Raw genomic sequence first — 9,206 nt, 5'->3', positions numbered from 1 at the left:
AACTTGATGAGACCTCATCTCTACAATAAATCAAAAAATTAGCCGGGCGTGGTAGCAGGTACTTGGAAGGCTGAGGTGGAAGGATCACCGGAGCCCAGTGGGTCAAGGCTGCAGTGGCTGCTTTAGTCTGGGCAACGGAGTGAGACTCCAACTCAAAAAAAAAAAAGATTCATGGAAATAAATGAAAATGAAGAAACATCTTACCTAAACCTCTGGGATTTCATGAAAGCTGTTCTAAGATGGGAATTTTATCGCTACTAGCATACATCAAGAAAATGGAAAGATCACAAGTTGAGAGCCTTATAAATCACTTAAGAGAGTTGGAAAAAGAAGACCACCAAAACCCCAAATTTAGCTGAAGAATACAAATCACCAAAATAAGAGACCAAATACAAGACATGGAAGACAAAAACATCACAGAAAATATCAACAACAACAAAAAAGCGGTTCTCTGAAAGAATTAACAAGATTGATGGACCACTAGCCAGAATGACAAAGAAAAAGAGAGAAAAATCCCAAATAAACACAATCAGAAATACAAAAAAACCAATCACAACTGACCCTGAAGGAATACAAAAGATTAACAGAGATTACTATGTACACTTATATGGGGAAAAAAACCTTGATAACTTAAATGAAATGGAGGACTTTCTGACAACCACACAACCTCCCCAGGTTGAAACAAGAAGATTGAGACACTATATAGACCAATAAAAACCCAGGAAATTGACTCTGTCAATACAAAAACTACCTTAAAACAATTTTAAACTGGATAACTGGATGGCTTTACAGCAGAATTATACAAAATGTACAAGAAGGAGCTGATCCAAATCCTATTGAAAGTATTTCAGGCTATTGAGAAAGATGGAATTCTCCCCAAATCATTTTACGGAGCTAACATCACACTGATACCCAAGCCAGTTAAAGATCCAACAAAAAGAGAGAACTATGGACAATATACCTTATGAACATAGACACAAAAATCCTCAGCAAGATTCTAGCATACTGGATCCAAAAACGTCTCAGAAAAATCATTCACCATGACCAAGCAGGATTAATTCCCAGGATACAAGACTGGTTCAACATTCACAAGACCAAAAATGTAATTAAATATATCAACAGATGTAAAAACAAGAACCATATGATTATATCATTAGATGCAGAAAAAACTTTTGATAAAATCCAGCATCACGTCTTGATAAAAACTCTCCAACATCTAGGTATAGAAGGAACATACTTCAGAATAGTAAGTGCTATTTACAATAAACCCACAGCTAACATACTGCTAACTGGACAGAAATTGGAAACATTTTCCAGGAAAACTGGAACAAGACATGGTTGCCCACTCTCACCCCTCTTGTTAAACATTGTGTTGGAAGTCCTAGCCAGGGCAATCAGCGGTATTCAAATAGGAAAAGATGAAGTCAAGTTATCCCTCTTTGCTGATGATATGATCCTATACCTTGAAAATCCAAGAAAATCTGTCAAAAACCTGCTTGCACTGATACAGGACTTTGGTAAAGTCTCAGGTTACAAAATAAATGTGCACAGGACAGTTGCACATACAGTTCCTATACACCAACAATAAGCAGACAGAGATCCAAATAAAAAGCACAATCCCATTCACAATAACCACAAAAAAATGAAATACCTCAACATCTTCCTAACCAGAGAAGTGAAAGACCTTTACAATGAGAACTACAAACTACAACTCAAAGGAAATCCAAAAAGACACAAACAAATGGAAAAAAAATTTTATGCTCATGGATAGAAAGAATCAGCATTGTTAAGATGTCCATCCTACCAAAGATAATCTACAGATTCAATGCAATACCCATTAAGTTACCAACATCATTCTTCTCTGACCTGGAAATGACAAAACAGAAATTCATATGAAAATGAAAATATAAATGACCATGACTAGCTTAAACAACCCTTAGCAAAAGAAACAAAGCAGGAGATATCACACTTCTAGACTTCAAACTTTACTATAAGGCTACAGTAATCAAAACAGCCTGGTATTGGTACAAGCATATAGACCAATGGAACAGGATAGAGATTCTGGAAGCAAAACCTCAATTTCTCAACCAACACGTTCTTTGACAAAACCTCCAACAACAATCACTGGTGAAAGGGGAACCTATTCAGTAAATGGTGCTGGGAAAACTGACTGGTCTTCTGACTGCAGAAGATTGAAACGGGGCCCCTACCTATCACAATATACACAAATTAACTCTGAATGCATCAAAGACCTAAACATAAAACCTCAAAATATAAGAATCTTAGAAAACACCCTTATGGAAACTGGAACTGGCAACTAATTCCTGATCAGAACCGTCAATGTCCATATCATAAGAAATATGATAGACAAGTGGGACCTCATCAAATTGATGAGCTTCTGCAAAGCAAAAGAAACCATCAAGAAAGCAGGGAGACAGCCCACAGAATGGGAAAAACTATTTGAGAACTGTATATCTGACAAAGGCCTAATATCTAGGATCTCCCAGGGACTCAAATGCACTGAAAGGGAAAAACAACCCATTAAAAAGTGGACAAAACATGAATAGACATTTCTCAAAAGAAGATATATGGATAGCCAACAAACACATGAAAGAGTGCTCAGCCTCACTCATTATCAGAGAAATACAAATCAAAACCACCCAACTCCCGTAAGAATGGCCATCATGAATAAAACAAACAACAACAGATGTTGGTGAGGAGGTCGAGAAAAAGATCGTTTCTACACTGCTGTTGGGAATGCAAACTAGTACAACCTCTTTGTAAGACAGTGTGGTGATTTCTGGAAAAACTAGAAATTGACCTTCCAATGACTCATCAATTCCCCTATTGGGAATATATCTGGCGGAACTCAAATCATTCTATAAAAAAGATACCCACACATATATGCTTTTTGCAACTCTGTTCACAATAGCAAAAACATGGAACCAACCATGCTGCCCATCGAAGCTGGACTGGATTAAAAAAAAATGTGGTACATACACACAATGGAATATTATGCAGTCATAAAGAAGGACAAATATATAAATTTCACAGCAACTTGGATGAATTTAGAGTTGTTTTTCTCAGTGATCTATCATAGAAACAAAGAAGAGTGCCATATGGTCTCACTTATAAGTGACCTTGAACAATTATCATAATATTATAAGAATGGTATTGGCAGTAGTGGGAAATTGTCAAGGGACGAGGGATGGGATTGGCAGTTGAGGGAAACTGCTAGGGGAGGGAAGGGTACACCTCCTCAACAAGGGAACTTGAATAATCAATGCTGTATGCCTGACTCTGATTTGTACCCCCATCTTTATAATAAAATAAGATGTTAAAAAAGACCCTATCAGAAAAAAAAATTAAAGACTTAATCAACAACAGAAAAACTTCAGATATCAGTAGAGATAGACATATTGAATTTTAAATCAACTACAGCAAAAAAACTGTCAAAAGAAACAAAAACTACTCTATAATATCTACAAAATACTCACTTTACACATAACAATAAGAGTAGCTTAAAAGATAAAATGATGTTATGCTATTCTATTGCTAATCAAAGGTAAATTAAAATGGTCATATTGGCCAGAGATGGTGGCTCATGCCTGTAATTCCAACACTTTGGGAGACCAAGGTTGGAGGACTGCCTGAGCCCACCGGTTCCAGACCAGCCTGGGGAACTTGGTGAGACTTCATCTCTATAATAAATTAAAAAATCAGCCAGGCATGGTGGCACATGCCAGTATGCCACTGCACTCCATCCTGAGTGACAGAGTGAGATTTCAATTAAAAAAAATTAATAATAAAAAATAAAATTGCCTTATTAATATTAGACAAAGTAAACTCAAAGAAAAAATATTTCTGGGGATATAACAGCATTTCATTATAAAAAAAGACTGATTAATCAAGAGGACTTAAAAATCTTAAATAATTCTCTACTTAACAGCATAGCTTCAAAATACACAAAATGAAAGTTAATAGAACTGCAAAGAGAAAGAGATGATTCTGCAAAAATGTTGAGTTTTCAAAACTCTTATCTCAATAATTGATAGGGCAAGTACAAAAATGTTCAATACAGTTTAGGAGATATAAACAATGCTATCAACCAAATTGACCTAATTGATGTTTTCAAAACAATTAACCAACAATAGCAAATTAAAGACATTTTTATGCACGCATAGAACATTTATCAAAATATTTCAAATTTTGACTCCTGAAATATGTTTTAATAAGATTTAAATTTATGTTATGTAAGCTTATTTTCTGAAAATAATAAATACCAGAAAGAGATCTAGAAAATTTCCTCAAACAGAGAAACTGAATTGCTATTCTAAGTAATTTATGAATCAGAGTAATAAAACAAAACTAATTAATAAAGTACTTTTAAGTAAGTGAAGATGAAAACATTACATATTAAAATTTTTTGAATGTTCTTTTGCAGTACTTATAGAGTAACTTATAGTAATTAACATATATTAGAAAAGAAAAATAAGTCAAATCAATGACTTTATTATTAGTATAAAACCTGGAAAACAAGAAGTAAACTCAAAGTAAGCAAAAATAAATACATCAATCAATCAATACATCTTGAACAACATAGATAAAATGTCCACATCCCTTTAAATAAATGAACTCAGTAATAAAGAATTTGATGACCTGAATAGTCTTATATCTGTTTTAAAGCTTGAGTCTGTAATTAGGAGTTTTTCAACAAAAAAAAACTCCAGGACCAGGTAACTTCACTGGTTAATTCCACCAAACTTGTAAGAAATCAATAATACCAACTTAAAAGAAACTCTACCAGAGAACTGGAGAAGTGAAAATATTTTTCAACTCAATCAATGAAACCTGTATTAGGATACTACCAAAACCAGATGTAAACATCACAAGAAAACAACAAATAAATATATCTCATGAAAACTGTGCAAAAATTCTACACATTTTAGCAAATAAAATTCATAACATAAAAAGAATACATGATGATCATGATTAGTTGATCCTAGAATGCAAGATAATTTTAACATTAAAAAATGAACTCTTAATTTCAGCTATAATATGTAAAGAGTTTGAAATTTGTCACTTCCATACTTACCAAAAAAAAGCTAAAAAATAATTAATTACTGTTGTGCAATTTATCAGGTAACTTAAGTCTCAGGGCAAGCTGCCACTCTGTCATCTAGAGAGAGAGGCAAACAAGAAAACACAACTGAGATCAGCTTGAGTAGAGACCAGTAAAAGTACAAACTTGTAAAAATGATTAAAAGGTAATTTTGAATAAAGTCTTCAAAGGCAGGGGTCATTTTCAAAAATTTTACCTCCAGTAAGTCCACCAGGTTCCCTTAATGAAGAGTTAAAAATAAGGAAAGAAATACCCTAATATTTCTGACAGAAAGAGGAGAAGAGTAACTATTTAAGATTATGAACAGTATGTTCTCTATGACAAAGTTTTTCTGTCCAAAGGAACTTTACCGAACTATACCTGATCTAGATAAATTGTAATAACCTAATTTCAGCACCCTCTCATCATCTTCTCTTGCCTAATGGGGGAAAAAAACAGATAAAAAATACGTTTAAGTTTACAATCCAGTGGCACAGGCCCATTGAAGACTGAAAGATAGCATCACTGATATAATCACCTACCTCACAAGTTGCCAACCATAGGGCTCCAGAATAAAAACATTACAATTGAAAAAACTGTAAGACACTGACTCCATTTAAGAAGGAGTCTTTAGAGAAAGCCAAGTACAAATGAAAAGATAAACAATGAACATTAAAGAAATCGAGGCCATATTAAGCACATCCCAAATCCTACTTAGATGAACATAAAACCTAACACAAAAAGTCTGTGTATCTCAGTTTCTATAATTTGATACATCATGTCTGTCTTCTATCAACAACAACAACAAATTACAAGTCATATTAATGGGCAGGAAAAATACTGACTGAAGAAATAAAGCAAATATCAGACCCAGATTAAGATATGACAGATTTTTGGAATTATCAGATAGGGAATTTAGAATAACCATGATGAATATATTATGAACTCTATTTGAGAAAGTGAACAACTAAAAACATATAGATAGTGTAAGCAGAGAGATTGCATATCCAAAAATGAAGGGAAAGAAAATGTTAGAAATCAAAAGCATTCAACTGACTGAAATATGGTGGTGGAATCAATTGAAGTGTGAGAGTCTCTGTAAAATGAGTGTGCATAAGGATGAATGTGCATGCATGTGTGCGTGCAAGTGGGTGTGTGAGTATCTGAGTGGGGATGTGGGAAGAAGTAGCTTGTGTTCTCCTGCTAAAGCAGCTGCTACCTGCTGTGGCTCTGAATCCAGTGCTTCCTATGGCACAGAGGTAGGAGCCTTTTTCATGGCCTTCTGCGGGAGGAAGCCATGGGAACCAGCTGCTGTTTGGCAACTGGTCCACCAGCAACACCTTTGACACCAGGTCAGACCCTGGTAGCAGGGACTACAGAGAAAGTGCAGCAAGAGAATCAGTGGCCAAGTCTCACCAGAAGAGAAGACATAGGAGCGCTGCCATTGCCATTTTTCTGGAACCCAGGCAGAGACATGCTCCTGCCTATCCATTATTGAGAAGCAGAGCTGCATCCCAAGACTGGGAGGTGAATTCCATAACACTCTGGGTTTTATCATCATTAACCCTGAGAGGATATCCCAGGTGCATGATTCCCAGAGGGACAGAGCTGGAGCAGAATCTCAGTCACCCCATTCCCCAACAGTGAACTATTTATGGGAAAAGGGGTGCAATCGGAGGAGGATTGAGTTGCAGATGAGTAGGGATGAGTGCTGAACTGATTCAACCTCCTTCCCTCAGCAGCCTGTGAGGCGTCTGACCCCCTCGAGGAGCAGCCATATTTGTGTGAGTGGAGAGGGTTGAACCCAGGCAAGCTGTTAGGGGTGGTGGAAGACCAGAGGAAGCCTTCCAACCCACCACCTGGAGAGCAGAGGTGTGGGTCTAGAGGCCAGAAGCCCCCTCCCATCTGCTGCCAGCCAAGAGCACTGGTGTTTGGGACATGCCAATAAAAAAGGAACCTACATTTTCAGAAACTGTCATAAAAAGAGGGAGCTCAAAGCTAACAAAAGATTCCATCTTTTTTTTTTTTTTGCTTGCACTGTGTGTGTGTGTGTGTGTGTGTGTGTGTGTGTGTTTTGTTTTTGTTTCACTTCCTTCTTTTTATTCAGGTGGATATATATTGGGGTCAATGTGTCCTCATTTCTTGGTTTTAGTTTTCTTTAACTTTGTTTTTATGGGGTTTTTTTGCTTACTTTCCCTTTTCTTCTTTTTTCTCTTCCTCTTCTTTTCTTTTCCCTTCAATCTTTCTCTGTTCTTTTCCTTTCTCTTGTGCTATTTTGGACTCAGGGTGTATACATACATTCCCATCACATGGACATATAGTAAGGTGGTGGAAAGTGGGTCCTGGATGGTCCACAACCAGTTGGTGAACATTGCGATCTGTAGGTAGCTTCTGAATCTTCGTTCCCACCATTATAACTTATTCAAATATCAAAACTGTAAAAAGACAGCACAGCTACAGAACACAGCCCACAGCTCTGTTTCAAAATAAAACAAGCTCGGAGGCCCTGATCAAAGAAGGTTAGGTTGCTGAGCAAGCAACAACAGAGAAATTTTCTTCTTCTGTCACTAAATAATGGAATTAAAGGAAAAAGGAACGTGATCTGTCACAAATGAGGGAAAATCAATGGACGATCACAAGTAATCCCCAGAATTCCAAAGAAACAGCACCTGAAAGAACAGACGTCAGGGCCCAAACAATAGAGACCACCCAGAAAGCAACAGAGATAAGGGAACAGATGGAAAAGGTGAAAAAGATACAAGAAAGATAAGAAGCAACATTGAAGGAACTTGTAACAGAAATTTTGGCCATAAAGAATTTCATCCAATAAATAAACAACAAGCTGACAAACATAGAAAGAAGAATCAACAAAGCAGAGAAAAGAATCTTAGAGCTTGAAGATCAAAATATGGAATTAATCCAATCTGTTAAAATCATACAAAGAAAATTTAAAAAGAAGTAACAAATCCTTATAGAGATGTGTGATTACCTCAAGAGGTCAAACTTATGATTTTTTGGTATACCTGAAACAGAAAGCAAAACAGAACACCTTAGAAAAAGCATTTCATGAGGTTATTGAAGAAGACTTTCCTCATCTCACCAGAGATGTGACCACCCAAACACAAGAGATTCAGAGAATTCCTGCAAGGCATTAAGCAAGAAGACCAAACCCTAGACACACAGTAATTCACTTACACAAAGTAGGTAAAAAGAAAAAATCCTAAGGGCAGTGAGAGAGACAGATCAGATTACCCACCAGGGAACGTCAATCAGAATAGCAGTCGACTTTTCTGTTGAAATGCTGCTGGTTAGAATGAACTGGAGTCCAGTCTTCAAAGTTCTCAAAGATAAAGAATCCCCACCAAGAATTTTCTACTCAGCTAAGTTAAGCATCATCAGTATTGAAGAATTAAAATACTTCCCAGTCATTCAATCCCTAAGATATTATGCTGCCTCAAAAATAGCTCTACTGCAGACATTTAAGAAGGTGTTCAACACAGAAGGGAAAAAAAAAGAATGACTATGCACTTCAGAAGAGGACAGACAAACAGAGCCAATAGAACATATGGCTCAAAATTGAAAACATACATGCATACTAACAGAAAAATTAAAAGAAAAAAACAGCATTAAAAGGATCTTATGATTTGGACAAACATTCACATTTCAATAATCAGCCTGAATGTGAATGGAAAACAACTGAAATGACATAGAATGGCAAACTGTATAAAGAAAGCATGATCCAACAATATGTTGTTTCCAGGAAAGACATCTCACAACAAAGGACACTCACAGACTTAAAGGTAGAGGCTTTCAGATGAATGGGAAGCAAAAAAGACAGGAGTTCCAATTTTATATCAGACAAAACAGACTTCAAGCTATCAAAGATTTAAAAAGAAGATACTGCATAATAATAAAAGGTTCAATCAATCAACAAGAAATATTCATCCGAAACAAATATGCACCCAATATAGGAGTACCAGGATTTATAAAACAACTACTAAGTAAACTAAAAAAGAATATTGCGCCGGGCTCGGTGGCTCAGCCTGTAATCCCGCGCCTTTGGGAGGCTGAGGTGAGTGGATTGCCTGAGCCCGCGGGTTTGAGA

The sequence above is a fragment of the Carlito syrichta genome, unplaced genomic scaffold (genome assembly GCF_000164805.1).
Source record: "Carlito syrichta isolate Samal-C Ts95f unplaced genomic scaffold, Tarsius_syrichta-2.0.1 Scaffold165948, whole genome shotgun sequence".
NCBI lineage: Eukaryota > Metazoa > Chordata > Mammalia > Primates > Tarsiidae > Carlito > Carlito syrichta.
Note: the sequence above shows the minus strand (reverse complement) of the source record.